Source organism: Sinohyriopsis cumingii, chromosome 5 (genome assembly GCF_028554795.1).
Source record: "Sinohyriopsis cumingii isolate HCF-2022 chromosome 5, ASM2855479v2, whole genome shotgun sequence".
NCBI classification, from domain to species: domain Eukaryota; kingdom Metazoa; phylum Mollusca; class Bivalvia; order Unionida; family Unionidae; genus Sinohyriopsis; species Sinohyriopsis cumingii.
In genome coordinates this window covers 100,920,535-100,939,936 of record NC_142965.1, presented here as the reverse complement: position 1 = coordinate 100,939,936, position 19,402 = coordinate 100,920,535, and the positions used below count along the sequence as shown (strand labels likewise).

Below are 19,402 nucleotides of genomic sequence, written 5' to 3'. Positions count from 1 at the left end.
GTAACTGTTTATGTAGAGCAGTTTCTAGAGAACTGACTGGTTCAGAAAACTTTCATGAACTTCTGCGACTACGAACTGCAATAGAACTGATATTGAATCCTATTTACTATGATGAAAAGTCCAACAGTTTTGTAGGTTTGATCTGTGATAATCGCATTGTTGTTAGCGACTATTCAAAGGTTGTGAAAGATGCTATTGAGGCTGGTTTCTACTCTGAAATGGCACACAATTATGCACTAAGTGCCAGCATCTCCAAACCCATTCGTTCTTATTATCCGCCACAGTTAGAAGCCGAGTTTGCATCAGAACCTTTTAATCGTATGGTTGTTGGAAGGGCAGTGAACGAATCCGCATCTCCCGCAGCATGCATAATGTGGACTCAAATGTCTGTCCCATAAAGAACAAACAGGTTTATACCCAATCACTTTGTGCATCTGTTCTATGAAAACAAGGAGCATATGGTTATTGTAAGTGTAGATGACTCAAAAGAATACTCATTAGATGACTCAGTGGATGTTATTTCTGTTAATTCTGACATGACGGCAAAACACATTAGTAACGAGTCACATACTGATATAATCAACGACATAACTGACATACACAACGAGGTAAAAGACGGAAATGACACATACAAACATCCAGCAAAAGGCAAATTAGACCAGTGTCATTTTCTTGACACTGGAAAAGCAGTGGAATTTTAAAAAAAATCAGAATCTAGCGTGGAATTCATTCCATGTGGTTTGAAAGAAAATGTTTATTTCATTGTGAATAATGCGAAAAAACTCGAAAAGAGGTCGAATAATGGCAAAAGTTCTGTTTCAGACGACTGTGGTGTATGGGATACATCTATTGGTGCATCCCCTAAATCCTACTATTTGCTGTTTGATAACAGTAATCTGATCATGATTTTTTTTTTCAAATGGGAAGTATTGTTTAAAAAGACAAGTCCAGCGAAAACTGAACATTGACTTTTTGATCCACAACCTGGCAAAGATCAAGTTGTTGTGATCCACAGGTACTTTACTCAGTTAAAAAAGGACAATATGTACAGAAAGAGGGTCACATGGCATGGGGAGGGGGGTCTGGCAAGTAATTTGTCACTGGTTGAATATGTAGGGAAATTTCCTGGGTTAACGCCGCATGGAAACTCGCGACAAACGACAGAGTATTTGCGGACTCCTGACCTTGTTTTAGACGAGAGTACAGAAATGACTGGAAAAATGAAACAACATGAAATATTAAATAAACTTATTTCAAAATATAGTGAACTGTCCCAAACGTCAGGACTTCAGCAAATTTATGACAAACAAAAATATCAAAACTTAAAGGACAGAAAAGCTTCCGGACACTACAACAATATTGCTGACCAAGTCCGACATTTCAAAAATTTGGTAACGGAAAATAGCCCTTTTGTAAGATCAGTTATCCGGACCAGCTCTAAACCCCCTTGTGTCATTTTGTACACAGACGAACAGATAACAGACATTAGGAATCTTTGTTGCTCCAGGCAGACTGTCCTTGGCATTGACAAAACTTTTATGCTTTGTAAAATGCATGTGACGGTAACATGTTACAAACAACTTAAAGTAAAATGAGTCAGAACAGGCGAACCACCAATCTTTCTTGGTCCGCTCTTCATTATCGACAATAGCGATTTCGAAACTTCGTCATTTTTTCCATCATCTGAAAGTAAAACATATTGATTCGAATCTTAAGAGTCTTATAATTGGAAGTGATGATAAGCCTCTAGTCAAAGGCATTACGGCAGTTCTACCCGAAACAACACACGTTCTGTGCACACGCCATTTACAAGAGAATGTTAGACATATATTGACAGACGATGCAGTTACTGTGACTGACCGCAAATATATATTGAAACAAATTTTTGGGAAAGACGGAGTAGTTGACGCCAATGACAGTATTTGCTTTGACGATAAATGTGAAGTGTTAGAAAATCATTGTGCTGGAATTTCAGGAGAAAAACTAAAGACAAATATCAAACTAAAAGTCAAAATCCATTAAGAATCTATCAAATAGATCGCATGTGGAAAAATAATAATTGTGAGTCCATGAACCAGTTCTAAAACAGACAGTTGACTGGAAGATGAAACCGCAGACGGAATTTATACAACTAACATATGAATTAGTAACCGGACAATTCAGAAATCTGAGGAGTGCTCTAGTATGCACTGGAGAATTCCAGCTTGCTGACAGTCATAAACAATTTGAGTCGAGAAAAACAGACTGGATAAAAATGACAGAGCAACAACGCACAAACTTCTTCAAACGCTTCAGACACCACATCAACATAGACACAAAATACATGATTTCGATGGACGGTCAGACAACTGTTGTTACACCAAGGACTAATGGATGAAAACCTGGACAAAGGAAACGAAAAAATTAATGTACGAACTGTGACAATTACAGCTAAAAAATCTAAACATGAACCAGAGATTTCGTCATAATATGCTTTATTTTATTGTTTTCGGTTAGGTTTATTTTACCTTGAGAAACATAATCCTGAATACTATTAGATTAATTAATTCATCTGCCTGCTCAAATTATGCATTCATTGAAACCTGATACATTATGTGTGTAATTAAACATAAATATTAATTCTGCCAAATAATGAATAATACATGTTTTTTTACAAAAATGCTTACCTGAGTTGTCTTTGTCTATCACAATATATCATGGCTTGTTACAATCACAATATTAATCTCACTCTTGCATATATACTATCGTATACACTTTTGGTACTTTGTTGCATTTCACTTTCACTTTGTATATGTATTTCAATTTGCCGTTTATCATATATTTGTCAAATCAAGTAAAGAATAAATAATTCATATTAATTTAAATTATTTTGCATTTTATTATTATTCAAACATGTATGACTATTCCCAGTTCACATATTTCCAAGAAGACTTTCTTAACACCCTTACAATTAACTGTCATATCATCATAACCAGTATATATATATATATATATGCCAAATATTTGGAAACCTTTTAAACAAAAATTAAATTAAATGTTATTTATTTGTCAAAAAGTATGTTATTAAAAGTTATAGTAAACATATAATATAATGTGGGCAAATACTTTTGATACTTCGATATTTTTCCCTTTCACTCTATGTATTATTACGATTCACCATGTATCAGATCTGTTGAATCAAGTACGACCGACTGACATCATTACATGAATTATGCTATAAATAGGAAAAAAGTAAATAATTCGTATCAAAATCACATAAATCATATTTTATTTTGCTTTATATTATTATTCAAACAAAAACAAATAATTATTGATATTTTGTTACACCTTACTGAAAACTGGTAAGTCTTACGGGAAAAAATCAACTGCCTTACTGAGATGGACTCGTCAGGGAAAGCAGGTCTGCACTTTTCCTGGAAAGTGGAAACTTTCATGGCACAATAAAAGGGCTCATGGTCATTTGTAAACAAGACAGTGGTCGTTTAGTACCCATTACATTACAAGGTCAAATATACAGTATTGTCATATTTACAGCTCCCTCTCTAGGCCTAATCTTTTTCCTACCGTAGGAAGTGCATAAACAAAGCATATCCGGGCAAAACATTAACCAAACGCAAATAATTACAGTAATTGTATTGTTTTCACTGTATAATAGCATCTCTGTGCTATAAAAAAATAATAAAAAAATGTTTGCCAGGTTTAATTAACGTAATAAGTCCATTCTTTTTTCTTAAAGCATGCAAAAAATCTGCAGAATATTATGGCTGCACACATTGGTGCAAATGTTTATCCTATCAAAGCAACTAGAAAATCTGCGATCTTTTTAAATGCGGCTGAATGCAGATAAAACAGTGATGCTTGATTAAGTTTCTCTTCTCCAAGAACCAGTACTGGTGTTAATTTCAATTTTTATCGCATGATTTTAAAGGCCGCATTAGCATACTTGTGCAAAGTTTTTTACACTTTCACCAATCATAAGAAACTAACAAGTTAATGGCATAATTGAAATGCTCTGTTTTCAACTAAGTATAAATATTAATATATTTTCATCGCAAGTTAAAATTTGTTTTTACTGTTTGGCATAATCTGTTTTATTTTGTTATCCTCCTAAATATAATGCACATAAATAATCTCTCAGAGAGAGAGAGAGAGAGGATAATTTATCACTGCATTTTACAAATATTTACTTCTGTGTTTAAAAACTGATTTAATTATTTAAATAATCGAATACATGTATGCATGCTTTGATTCTGCCAGTATTTAAACGTTTATAATACAGCAACCCAGTTAATATGGTATCTATTTTTTCCAGAATAGAACAGCAAAAATTACAATCTAACGAATGATTGAAGGAGACATCCCAGTAAGACAAAAGATTAGCTCAAACAGATTTCTTAAAGAACAAAAGACTAACAACATTATTAAGAATTTTGCATTCCAGAGTTTTATTACATGCATGAAGAAAACATTAATATAAGCATTTATGCTTTCAGATTTAAAAATCATTGTATAAAAAAGCAATGCAATTCATTTGCCTTGTCAGTCAGTTGTCTGGCTGTATATGCTGCTGCAACGTTTCAGTAATTTTGAGGAGGAGATAACGCCGTTCTGGTACTCTTTCCACACTGAGAATATTCTTGCTTACATTTTTTATATATATAATAATAATAATCATAATAATAATGAGGACTTTGTATGGCGCCTAATCTTTAGAAGCTCTAAGCACTTAACAACATTAGACAACACCTATAACATAAAACATATATAATGATATGATTACAAAAAAACACCATGAAATAAGAAAACATAAAAAACATACTGAAATATTTAAGGTAGGAAACATTATTAGGTCTTTAAATTTGTTCTTGCACTTGAAATAAGTGAGTTTTAAGAGCACTCTTGAATGGGATCACTGTGTCTTTGTGTCTAAGTTCAGTGGGCAATTCATTCCATGTTGCTGGGCCCTGGCATGCAAACCAGTGCTGTCCATATGACTTCGTTTTCATAGTGGGAATAATGAGTCTACGATTGTCAGAAGATGAGCATAAGTATCTTGTTGGTGTGTACACCTGGCTGAGGTCGGATAGGTATGTTGGACTGGAGTCTGTCAGTGAAACGTAGCACAGAGAACAAATTTTGTGTTTGATTCTGGATTGAATGGATAGCCAGTGTAGGGTACAGAGCAGCGGGGACGTGTGCTCTGATCGTGGTACGCTAAGTATGATCCGAGCAGCTGTATTTTGAAGTTTCTAGAGTAGATATTGAGATGAACCTGACAGAATTGAGTTACAATAGTCCAGTCTTGAAAGTACTTATGAACACAAGTGTTTTAGTGGCATCAGCTGAAAGATATTTGAGAATGGTGCTGATGCATCTCAGCTCAAGATATGCAGCCTTGCATATGTTCATGACATGTTAGTGCTTTAATGTTGGTGTTGCTGATATTTATTGTTTGAGGTAAAGGATGTGAATGAGAAAGTCATTGTGTTGTGATCAGAATGGCCTCAGTTTTATCATCATTCATCTGCAGCTTGTTACATGTCATCCTTGATTTCACATCAGAAATGCACCTCTCTACACCTTGGACAGTGGCATCAACTTCAGTTGGGTGTCTAGATTTGTATATTTGGGTGTCATCAGTGTACAATTGGTGAGACACTGGATGATGATCTATGACACTTGAGAGTGGCTGGGTGTATAGAATGAAGAGAACAGGTCCAAGAACAGACCACTGTTGAACACCATAACATAGATTAACTGGGCTGGAGTGTATTCCATTTGCAGACACAATTTGTGTCCTGTTGACCAAGTAGGACTTGAACCACAGTAAGGCTGTATCATGAATGCCAAATACATGCTGGAGACGGTGTATATCATGGTCTATTATGTCAGATGCTGCAGACGAATCAAGGAAGGTGATGATTGTAATCTTTCTGCTATCCAACGCAGAGAGAATGTCATTAACTACTTTTAGAAGAGTAGTTTCCATACTGTGGAAAGGGCAATATGCATATTGTACATTGCTAAAAAGACTGTTTGAATTCAGATGAGATACAAGCTGGGATAGAACAACCTTTTCAAAGATTTTTGGTAAGAATGGGAGATTAGAAATTGGGCAGTAGTTCTTAAAATCGTTATGGTCTAGGCTTTACAATGGCAGTTTTGAAATATGATGGGAGTTCCCCGGATGAGGGAGAGGTATTAATTAATCAGCTATTGAAGGCAATATTGGGTCTAAGCACTCAAGCAGCAGTGATGTTGGAAATGGATCAAGTTCACATGACTTTGGTGCACTCTTCATCAGGATTGTATGCATGAAATCCATAGAGACAGATTCAAATGCTGCTAATGGTTTCCGCTGAAATTCTGTATCCCAACTGTATGGTGACGACGAGTCAATTGAAATTGTGTTGTCAAGCTTATCTCTAATAGTTTGTACTTTGTCTTGGAAGAAATTTGCAAACATGCCTGGAAGGTCGACTGGAGAGAAGGTAGTTGGAATGGAAGTGGTGTACATTTGATCCTTGAAATTAGCTTGTTAGTAATCTCGAAGAGCTCTTTGCAGCTGAAACTTTCCATGATCTTAGTAGTGTAGTGGGCTGATTTCGCTGCATGGACTATATTTGTGGCATTCTTCTTAGCGGCTTCGTAGATTTGCTTATGAATAGTGCATCGGGTGGAAAGCCAAAGCTTTTCACTTTACTACGGACTCTTTTAGCAGTGCAAAGCTGGTCCCTAACACTGCTATACCATAGAGAACACTTTTGAATTGATACTCTGCACTTGGTAGCTGGGGCATATTTGTCAAGCAACGAACGCAGGCAGTTATCGAGTTATTCTGCTGTAGGAGGTAAGCAAGTTGTTAGGTTTGCTTGGATGTCATGCATTAGTTTGGTTCTATTTATCATACGGACAGGTGGAGGGTTAGGGACTGATACGTCAAGATAGCATATAATGTAGAGGTGATCTGAATCAAGTTTGTGGGATACCAGGGAGGACCGTAGAATGTTATCATCAGGTCTATGAAGAATCCAGTCTAAAATGTGACCATGTTTATGGGTGGGTTGGTTAACTGACTGTTTGAGGTTGAAAACATTAATGGAATCTAGTTTTTATGTGTTTGGGTTTCTGGGTCAGTCAAAGTGAAAGTTGAAATATCCAAGAATAATCAGGTTGCCACCTACCAAATTTCCATACTCCAGGAGATTCGGAAACTGCTCCAAAAAGAGAGATTCAGTCAGCTTGATTTTTCTAAAAGGAGGAGGGCGATATAAGCAGAAAAAATGGACTGACCTTTGCTCCAGTGTGAGTGTGGTTTGGACTAGTTTTTTATATTTCATGTTTTTCTCTGGTATCTTCTCATCTTTTTTCCTGATACCAATTGAATCTGTGTAACAACTGAAGTGGTTTCATTGTATAAGAGGCTTACTTGCACATAGAAAGGAAGAGTGGCTTTGCCGGTTTTTGCGTTGATCCTACGATCCCAACTTAAAAGACCAGTTGTGATATCTAGTTGGATTTAAATGAAAATGGGGATATTTTGATCACCATGATGACCATTTTGAAGATCTTGTGGTTGCTACTCCTTGATGAAACCACGGCTCACTTTCTGATGTTTATACTGAAAACATTTGGTTAATTTTATTGTTTCCAGAGTTCATTACAGGTAATTGATTTAAAATGGATGCATATACTTTTAAAGTTTTGTTTCAAACCAGTATGGAATGTAAGAACTATTTTCTTAGATGCACACACATGTGGTTCCACAATATGTTTAGTAACTGTTTTGGCTTAAACATTCTAATATTCCTTTTGTTCACATGAGCAAGACTTGAATACATACATTTTCAGTCTTTCATTTTGGTTTTTACAACTTGTCAAATTAATGGCTAAAAATGAAGTTCATTCACATCACTAAAAGCATGGTGGTTGGGGTCAACAAGTCAAAGAGCACGGAGTTAGCCCATATGAGTCAACACTGAGCTGCCCAAATACTAATAGAGTCAATGTGCCTGAATCATCCTCCACCATGGACCCTTTGATGTTAGATGTATAAACTTATATTTTCTTTTGTTTCAGGTCTTGGTTGATTAAGATGGCCAGGGGCTCAAGTAGAACTTCAAGATAGAGACCTTTTTTTTTTAAACGCAGGTCTCGGAAACGCTTAATTACGCGTATTTGGATGCCAATTTTTGATCTGGGACACAGAAAATCACTGAGGCTAGAGTCCTCTGTATGCATATAATAGGTGTGCGACAAAATTAAAAGACTTGCTAGTCCTGCTTCAGCCACCTGCTTTGTGGGAAAATGTGATCAGTTAGCAGTGCTGATATTTACAATTCATTGACTGAAAGACCCTTTAATGTACATGTTGCCATTATAAGAGTACATCAAAAGAACATGATACAATAGCTGTGCGGCAAGTTCAAAGGCTTTGACTGGCGGCCAGGTGGGAAAATATACTGATATTTACAGTGATTGAACTCAGAGGCAGAAAGACCCAGAGATGTACATGTGGTAATTTATAAAATTACATCAAATAAACAACTTTAGTTTTCGTTATCGCATTCATTTCTGAATGTAGCGGAATAAGCAATGCACGTGACCTCATAATCAAGACATGTTGAGACTTAGACAAAATGCCATTTGTAAATTTGGATAAGTATTTTAGGGGTTGAACGGCAAACTTAGGACGATTGTAATGAGATTCAGAGGAGTGCTAAAGCTGCTAGAATTGATAGTTCGGATGGGATAGTAGCTAAATGTAAGAAAGTGGGTGATCCTAGCTTAGTGCATGGAAAAAGTCCTTCACAGTCTGTAATGTATTACTTTTATGACTTGTGTGTTTGTCTCTATGATTCTCCCATTCATCCATCCATCTTTCTTTCTTAGCACCCTGTCCTACCTAGGTGGCATCCTGCCCTGCAGCATTTGCCTTGTTTATAACTTGCAGCAAAACTGTTAGTTTCACTGCACCAGTGGATTGCATAAAAACAATCTCTCGGGTAGAAAGGTTGCCCAATAAATTAGCCCCCACCCCCACCAATATGTGTTGATACTGGTGGACCACAAATCATATATCAGTATCCATAAAGACTTGGGGCTTGAGAGAAAACCCTCAGAAAGACGTTATCCTGATTAAAATATCCTGAGATGGGATAACATTTGAATAAATAGCATCAATTTATGTAGATTATTTAAATGTATTGTAGACTCAAACATGACATTGATTTGTAACATGGTAGTGTAGCAGATTTCTTATGGTCAGTGTCATATTTTGACCGTACAGGTTCTGTTGTGTTATGTGTACCAGTACACAAAATTATTTCCACATCAGGCTAATAAAAAAATTAACTGATAATTAGCATAATAACAAACTACAAGTTTCAGGATAACGGGGTTTATAAATATAAAAAAAACAAAGTGATGTGTAATTGTTTTCTTATTAGTACATATGAAACATTTAAAAAAGTTAAACCAGAGTCATATAGTCAAGATGCCAGTTTTGAACATTCATAGTGGTTAGAAAGTGCAGTGAATGAAGCTAATTTGGCTAAATTTACAAGAATATATGAACATGGAAGAAACTTTAATATCTAGGGTATTTTGAGCGTATTTTAGTCACTGTCGGTGTCGCTTGAAATAGTACATCTCCATTTCTCTTCAGTGAAGACACACTCCAAGTGCCAATTGCATGTATACTACTGATTTATCGGGAAGTCTTTGAAATTTCACCTCTTTGTTGAAGACATGTATGGACATCGCCAAGAATCATTGCATTGTGAAAAACCAGTCAGAAATTGATTGCCATTGTCTAGTAGAAGGTCTAAGTCGGTGTTGTTTCACTTGTAGCTGGCTGGAGGACCGTAAAGCTGTACTGATTAATTGGCCATACTCATAATCGGGCTGATTATTGGAACAATCGGTATCGGCAGAAATAATTGGTGCCGATGTAAACAAATTACCAAAATATAAATTTAATCATAACATTCATCTTGACATGGCTTAAATTTTAAATCAGAATTAAATAGTGGAAATTAAAGAATAAACATTTGATTTGTGGGTTAAGTGAAAGACAGTATATCCTTAAAAGTAAATACTTTTTAACACGCTTGCTATAAACTACCGCTGATTGTCTGCAAACAACAAATTATCATTACCATGCATGCACTCCTCCCAATCACAGCAGCCAACCAGCCAAATGAGACCTCATGTAGACTTTGAACTTCCATAATACACATTACAGGGATGGTCCTGGCTTTAAAATGTTGTCAAAAATAATTCACCAACCTTGATATTTTTTGCCAATTTTCAGAAAAATGTTGCCAGAATAAGTAGTGAATATTTTTCCAAGACTATTAATGTAATAGGAAATGAAAATTGAAAAAGATAGGATAATTATTACTTTATTGACAACAAGCAATACAGCCATAATGTTACAAAATAAATCATTACATGACTGTTTTGCACTACTTACATGGTCTTTGCATTGCGCATCACCGTTAGTGCATATGTCTAACTGTTGTCACCTGAAATAAATGCATTATCAAATGTAAAATATCTACTTTCCTACAGTCTCTTTTTTAAAACAGAAACATCATGTATTAAGCAAATCTGTATTATGTATATTATTTTCCAAAAAATAGTTTTGCAAGAAAGTTTATTTAGATAATGACATTTTAATGCTAAAACCCTATGATCGTACTTTGCAATGTAAGATAAGTGATGCATAATGCAACTGTCGATTTCACGCATTCAGGAATTAAATGCCCCCCCCCCCTTTTGTATGGCTAGCTTCACAAAGTACATCTCCGTCAACTAGGAGTTCAGAAATTTATTTTTGCCGCGCTTCACTTGTTAGTGAAGTTGCTTCATAAATCCCAAGAATTATTACTGAATGCTGTAGATTTTTTCTCGACAAGCAAATTATGATCTCCATTCCCACCAATGAAACTTACACGAGTCAACTTGACCTGGCATTACTGTACTGTATATATAAGCATTGATTTCCGTCATTAAATTAAAAGTAGGAATGAAGAAACATATCACAGAGCATATATGCCTCCAAAAAACTAATTCGGAATAAATATGTTATTTAGTAAAGAGTTTTATTTGCATGTATGAGATAACAATAAGAAATAAGGTGGGATATAAAATGTGGGAAATAGTTATCACATGTATGGTAGCTTGAGACCATATTTGAATTGTTGACATAAATCTTCACCCATTTTAGGCATTGTTAGTTATAATAAAAGTGCATAAATTTATTTTAAGATCTGTTCTTAAACCGGTTCATCTTTTACAAAGATACGAAACTGAAACCTATGCTTGCTAACTTGAGTTTATTGGGGTACTTTGCTATTTGATTTGAAGTATACCTGGAACTCAATAACCATCATGGTGTTTATTGTGCAGTACTGTTGTTGAGGTTTAACAATTCTTGTTATGCAAGAGTAATAGGAGAAAATTTAAGGTTATCTTTTTCAAGCAGGTAAAACGTTTTTTTTTAAAATACTCACTTTCCATACTTAGCAAAAGTCCATAAAATGTATGCTTTACATCACACTCTTATTTACATTGATTCTTTGTTTTAAATATTTCAACATTATTCAAAGTATTTGCAATGATCCAGCACATTCATTACCTTATATTTCTTTCACTAACCCTGCTTCTTGTTTGTGTTTGTCATTCAATATTATAAACAAGATTCTCCCAGTTGCTTTATGTCTACTTGCAGGGAGATGTCACCTCACAGCAGATTTGTGTTTCCTGTCTGCATTCTAAAATGCATTGTACAGCGGAGCCACATTTAATGTAAAAGATCAGCTACATACATATATATATTCTGTGGGTCCTCACAGTAGTGGAGTTGGATGCCCTTACATTTTTGCCTTTTCCCAAATTTTTCAGATCCTTCAGATTCATGTTTAGAACAGAGGTACACTTGTCAAATTGAATGTCATTTATTATTGAAACACCATATGACTTTGTGCATAGATAGTTATCAATTAATGAAATGATACCTCTTAGTGATGGTGGTTCATATTCATCAGCTCCATATAGGCAATGTGTTGGTATGGCTATCTTGGAGGAAGAAATTGATGGAATCATTGTCAACTTCACTCGAAAGGAAAACTATGAAAACGTTCAATTCATCAATATTTGTTTTCTTAGTTTTGATATTTACCTATTCTTCCATGAAAGCATCAACATCAGCAGACATTACTTTCTTAAATCTGTCGCATTAAAAGAAATGATTGGACTGGATAATTTAAAAATCAAGTTCTTGCAGATTTTCATTGTCACTTGTCTGACAGTAATTGCGCTACAGCAATTTCAGCAGTACTCAGTTATTCCACTTTTATTTTGGTTGCAGATGCCACAGACAGGAGAGGGACTTGTAGATTAGGCAAAGGTAGTAAAAAAATGAAAGTGGAGGTAAGTATTTTTGACCAAACAAGTAGTTCCATCAGTGAAAAAATATGACAATTGTATTAGAACATTCAGTAATTCATTGCCTAGCATAAAATAGAAATAACAAACTGTGTTTTTCAGCTGCACAATGAAATATATACATTATTGACTCCATGCTAGTAACTAACCTATATGCATTTGATTCGTATGATTTAAACAGTGTTTGGGTGCTAAATTACATAAAACTGGACAAGAATTTGGGAAGACTCAGCAATGATCATAAGCTTTTTTGAGATCTTTTTTCATAACAATATGTATTCCATGCACTTTTAGGATATCATCAAATATAGTTAAAAGCATTAAGCTGTTGTTATCGTCCTTACGACCTTGATATGAAAATAAAATGTTGAAAATATCATGTAAATCAGTCAAATACTTTTCAAGATATAACTTTTCAAAGATTTTGAGGGACTTAGGAAATTTGCAATCTCCACTGACAATGCAATTTCCATAAACTTCAGATGATTAAAAAAAAATAATTTGAAGCTATACAACAGTGGCATTTACTGCAAAGCTAGACAAGTTCCTTATTATTCAAGAAATGCAAGCACTACAATCATACACAAAAAAATCATTTTTTTTAGGTTCACACTAAAACAGTAAAACTACAGAGGGCGGCCTTACTGGAAAAGCCATAAGTTCCGCTTTTCCATGACTTTGCAACCATGCTATAATAAGACTATGACATTCAAATGTAAATTAAAGTATGTTCCTGTGAGAAAACCTTCTGAAAAGAAAGCCCAATTTTTTCTGGGCCAGTGGGTATGAAGCTGTTGCTATACCAGATCATAGAAATTGGGGAAAAAAAAAACGTGAATTTCCGAAAAAATTCAAAAACGACAATTTTCAAAAGGTCACTTCATTTTTATTAACAAATTTTAATAATTCTTGTACCAGAATGCAGGTATTATATGAAGAATTCGTGCAACATACAAAGAGTGTCAACATTAATGTGAAAATATGTTTTAAAACAGAAGCAATATCTGAAAATATACAAAAATTGTAAAAACAACAATTTTCAAATATTTACAACTTCATCAATTAGTTACTGACTTTGATAGTTCTTTGCACTTATATACTTTTAAATTGTCTTCAAAATTTCCTCATTGAACTCAAGAAATTGCAATTGATTCATTTGATTCCTTTATCTACATTAATCAGCATGTTTACAGGGAACGTCACAAAAGTACCACATAAGTGATCGAGGCCACAAAATAGAAGACTTAATTTCTAGACAATATATATAACACCAAGTCACTGACATACTTACACCCAGGATTGGGTACATACACTTGTATCGATTTGACAATTTGCTCCCCATCGTTGCTTTTGACTATGAATGGAAGGTCGCTGATGACCTTCACAGCAGTGATCACTTTCCAGTCTCCCTTGTAAATATTAACTCTATAATTGATGATGCAATTCAATAATGGAATTTAAAGAAGGCCGAATGGGCTAAGTTTGAAACACTCTGTAAAACTTGGCTGAATGAGGATACAGTTTTCAATGCTAATGACCCTATTCAGCATTTTACTTATATTTTAACTGAGGTTGCAGAGAGGAATCCATTCCCATGTCCTCACTGACCTGTAATAGAACCCTAAATCCTTGGGTTACCAAGGTATATAGGGAAGCCATTAGACAAAGCCAAAAAGCTTTGAAAAAATTTAACAATCGTCCAGTGCCCGAAAACTTAAGTACATATATTCTCCGAGCCAAAGCTGGGTGCACAATCAAAGAAAGTAAACGAGCATTATGGAAGAAATATATTTCTTCTTTAAACTCTTGTTCTTCTATTAAGAAAGTTTGGGACACGATCCACAAAATAAACAGAAAGAGAAAACACAATTCTCTCCGACATATGAAACTGAACTTTAACAATTTTAGTTCGAAGCAAGACATAGCAAATATTCTTGCTGACAGTTTCTCTAAATATTCCTCATCATCTTTTTATTCAAAAGCCTTCAAAAACTTAAAAACTAAAAAAGAAAAGTCATGTTTAAAATTCACAAATCCAACATCTTGGAAACTTGTAACCATGGCAACTGTTCTCACTATTGGAACTTATGGAGGCTTTCGACAAGGCCCATGATACATACACTGGGCATGACGAAATACATTACCAGTTTTTGAAACACCTTACAGAATCTTCATAAACATCTCTTTTGCAAATCTTCAATGATTTATGGATTACTGGTAATGTACCTAATATTTGGAAAGAATCAACAGTAATACCAGTTCCCAAACCAGGTAAAGATAGTGCAGATCCTGCCAACTACCGACCTATTGCACTCACAAGTTGTGTGTGCAAAACGATGGAACGAATGATCAATTCACGGCTTGTATAGTACCTGCAAACTAACAATTTAATATCTCCTTTCCAAAGTGGCGTTCGATAAGGCCGGAGCACCAATGATCATCTGATTAGACTGGAAACATTTATTTGCGATGCATTTATCAAGAAGCAACATTTAGTAGCGATTTTCTTTGATTTACAAAAGGCCTATGACACGACATGGAAGTATGGGATACTAAACGACCTGCATGATCTGGGTCTAAAAGGCCATCTGCCTTCTTTCATATCAAACTTTCTCTGAGACAGAGAATTCAAGGTACGAGTGGGCTCTACTCTCTCAGATCTCCATGAGCAAGAGATAGTTGTGCCCCAGGGCAGTATTTAACTGTGACACTTTTGAACATCAAAATCAATAGCATCATCAAGTGTTTGGCTCCTGGTGTGGACTGCTCGTTATTTACCAAATTTACTCATGGATCGAAAAGTTCTCAGACATGGTTTATTTGTCTGTCTTGGAGCTGAATGGCGCATTAACACATAAAAGGTCATGTCATGTTGAGGGAAATATCTTTTTTAAAAAATGACCAGCAACTTAAATCGATAGATATGACAGGATAATACAACTGATTTGATGGAAGAAACAAATCGTACATTCTAAAATGAAGAAATCAACCATTTTAACATCAAATGTACTTTCTGCAAATTTGTTCCATACTTGCCTCGAGACACATCAATGCACTTTTCGATCCATGAGTAAATTTGGTAAATTGCAATTGTGCTTCTGATTGATCGACATGAAGACTGTATCCTTGTGGTTCTATATTGCTGATTGTTTTCTGAGCAGCTCCTTCATAAATGTTGTCTGCTTCTGTGTTCTCCCAAAGTTTAAAGTTTCTTCCAAAATGAAACTTTGCTATAACTTGATGGTTGGGTCCACAAAGTGTCACGTCATGTGCTATATTGTGCAGTACCCAACCAAGTCAGTGAGTGAAGAAAATATTGTATGCATATCATCTTAGTTATACAAGAAGAAGGTACAAAACTACATTCTTCAATGATACAGTTACAATTTTTTGCATTTTAAACAAGAAATGCAAAAGTTATTACATATTTAATATTCATTTCTTGAGTTAGAGTTCCATTAATTGGTTAGTACATAGAGGTACACCATACATTTGTTAACTGAAATGTAAATAGTTGATCACACTATATTCATAATGGTAATTCCAACATAAAAACAAAGGAGAATACTTTATAGATTTGTTCTGCTGGATTCCATTTTTATCCAAATACTTAATTTCTTGATAATACACTGACACTTACGCGAGAAACACTGTATTTTCCAAATATTCATATTTATTAGACATTCCCAGAGGGTCGGATTTTTGACTGACATAAAGTTTATCAACCAATCATTAGAAGTTTCTAAAAAAGAATTTATATTAATTCTTGTAAATTACCTAATCAGAAATGTATCTAGGAGGTCAAGGGTTTTGACCTTGTAATGGATTTGAGATGAAAATTTTAACAGGTGTGTTGAACTGCATATATATGAGTCTACTGATGGTAGACCCAATATACTTTGTTAAAGGCCATTTATACCTCATTCTGCTTTGTAATTAAAATTAGTTAAGTTTTAAAATGAAACTATTTAAAATTAGAGTAAAGTTTTAAAAATTAAAACATTTCTTTTACGTTTTCAATCACCAAATTAGAGAAACCAGTTAGAACAAGTCTATTGGGGACTGGAACTGTTTCACCTGTGAAGTGACTGGTACAATGAAGCATGACTGGGTAATTGGGTTTTAATTGTTAAACAGCAACTAACTTATGTGCACAGAAAGCTGCTAATTGATTACCTTATTGTTCTTATTTGGAGAGTTTAAGGCCTAGTGTTGAAATTGTTTAAGGTCTTGTTAATAATAAAGGGATCAAAGGTGGTCCGTTGATGCTTCTCAGTCATTGATGAAAATCAGCTGTCTTTTGGCAGATGAAGGATACAAATGAGAGACTGAGCGAAAAACACCAAAGGGCATGTGCTTGGGAGTGATCAGGATCTGCCGTCCACATTTCTGACTAGAAAATACAAAGGATTAAGATGAACAGGTTAGGTATGCGGCAATAAACGTGTTTCAGTGTATGTATATGATGTTTGACTGAGCAGGCATTTGTGGTGTGCTGTTAAGCCCTAAATAGGTAGGTAAGTTAATTGATTTATAATTCAGATGTGAAATGTTTATTGACCACTGTATAATGTATAGTGTTTGGATGTATGCCAGATCACTGAACAAATATCTGTTGGCTATTGATGACCTTAGAGTTAGTGATGGTTGTGCACTGGATATATTGAAGACAAGCACAAACAAGAAAAAGCTTTATGGTTTTATTGCTAAAAGTTCAATAATAATTAGGTTTACACTTAATAGCTTCATAAGGAATTTTGTCTTTCAAAACAAAGTCAAGGAGCAGTGTTATTTTGTCTTCTTCAAGATTACAAAAATTCCTGCCACATTAGTAAATGCAACTCTGTTTATTTTGGTACTAAAGCCATGTAGTACATCAATCAATTGCTGAAATTACTGTAACGATTTATGGTGTCATGCAACGACTTTGCTATATCGACATTTGTGTTATAATGAAGTGTGTGATGGGGGGTTTCTTGTATTAGGTTAAAGAAACTCTTTCTCTCTTGGTAGCATTATTAAACGAATTAATCAGTTTTAACAACATGATTTTCTTTGTTATTTTGCAGCTCAACGTTGTGTTTTTGGCTCATAATTGTTTTCCTGGAGAAGAATAAATGATGTCACTTGTAGCTTTCACAGAAAACACAACCCACTTATATAAAGAGAATTTTTCGGACACTGGTAGAAACTAAAGACTGTCCATGCAACTGTCTGACATCCTTACATTTTTTCAGCACATACTTCAGTCAGGTGAAACAAAATTTGTTAAAACAAATTAGTAAAGAACATAAAAGACAAAGAATGTATTAGTAATTCAAGCTAATGGTTCGTATTGCATCACAATAGATTAGACATAAAGTGCTAGGATGTTATAATTCCAGAATTCCCATGCAGGTCTTGAAATCTGGAAAAGATCTAAAATTTGAAAATTGCTTTTCCAGGTATTGACAATGTCTGGAAAAAATTGAAAGATGATTGGGTTGGGAGAAGTTTTTCTATGCAGATAAAATCTTTAAACTTAGATTATACTTTTCCATCTCTTTACATTTTATTTGCAGTTTTTAAAGTAGTGTAGCCTCATTAGGTAAATAAACTTGTGATGTTAGGTATATACATTTTTATTTTTAACCTAGAAAAGGTCTATAATGGTTTTCTAAACTTTTTGCAGGATCTTTGTTTCTGAGTTGTCACTGCCTTGAGCAAGCCATTTGAAATGTTTATACGGGAGACAACTCCTAAAATCTGCTGAAAAATGTTATTTTGGTAATTTCACATTCAAAATCAAACTTTGGAAAAATCTCAACATTTTAGACTAAATGAATATAATTGTATATGACTCATTAGATTTTTAAAAATCTTTTTTAAAAATCATCAAATCCAGTACACCATACAAAATTTAATCAATATATGACATGGTGGAATTGGTGGAAGTAGGCAGATCTTCTTATTGTTGGGTTGGAATCTTATCGTATATTCCAATTCGACTGGTATATTAACAAAGGAAGGACAAAAGAACAAATATCCTTTTGTTTTATTCTCTATGTCAGCAAATAGGACAAAATATGATACACATTATGGGGACACCAGTTAACAAAAGGAAAAGGAAAGTTTAAAGTGTTCCTTCTGTAGGATTTAATCCAATTAAACCTTTTCATCAGTATTTTAATATTTGCGATCTGATGAGAAATAAATTCACATATACTGAACAAAACTCGTTTTCTTTTTAACTTTAGTATGAGATGGTGCTCAGTTTTATTGTTTCCTAGCTGCTGTTTTATGAAGATAACAACACCTATTTATTAATGTAACCTAGATAATATAAAATGATTTGCGTGGCCTCCGACTTTCATGTTCTCTGGATTTGGCTGTATTTATAGGTTACTGCATTTGTATGGGAAAATATGAATGAGTTTTTCGGATGGAAATACTGCATGACCTTGTGAAACAAGTTCATATTTTCCCATTTAGAGGCAGTAATCTTTTTATTATATGCTCATTTTCTTATTCTACATAAGGCTTAATTACGTGAACAAAAATACACAACAAGAAACAAAGTAACAATGTATGCCATATTCCAAACTAAATACACAAGCACAGCTTCATCATTACAAACATTATTAATGCGCACTTAACTCCACCCAGATAAATTTGAACAGTCGTGCGCTAGACATAACTTTTGAAAGAAAATGGCGTTTTGGTATACTTAAAACTGGAATTTGGAGTCATATTGTGAATGAATGTTCATTGCAACAACTTTTCCATTTGATCTGGAATGAATAGTTTGGTATTTTTGTCGTTTCTATGAAATTTCGTGATTATGGACTGGATTTATATGCCAATTCTACATGAAGTACATTGGATTTCATCCGCAATGGAGCAGCATGTTGACATCTGCAAGTGTAGTTCTGTTCTGCTATTGAATGTTTGAAATCATAATGTGGGAAAA

General features: G+C 34.5%; 1 long non-coding RNA gene across 5 annotated transcripts in view; it reads left to right on the top strand.

Annotated features, from left to right (window-relative positions):
• LOC149799879 (uncharacterized) overlaps window positions 1-18,624 on the top strand; it is a 32,734-nt gene extending 14,110 nt beyond the window's left edge. For 3 of the 5 annotated variants that reach the window (XR_016421246.1, XR_016421248.1, XR_016421244.1), the window contains exons 6-7: window positions 8,080-8,517; window positions 11,738-13,379. This is a non-coding gene — a long non-coding RNA (uncharacterized LOC149799879). Of the gene's footprint in view, window positions 1-8,079; window positions 8,518-11,737; window positions 13,380-16,760; window positions 16,967-17,522 lie in introns of those variants that run through there. The other 2 variants (XR_016421247.1, XR_016421245.1) reach the window with 2 other exon arrangements.
• The last annotated feature ends 778 nt before the right edge of the window (window positions 18,625-19,402 follow it).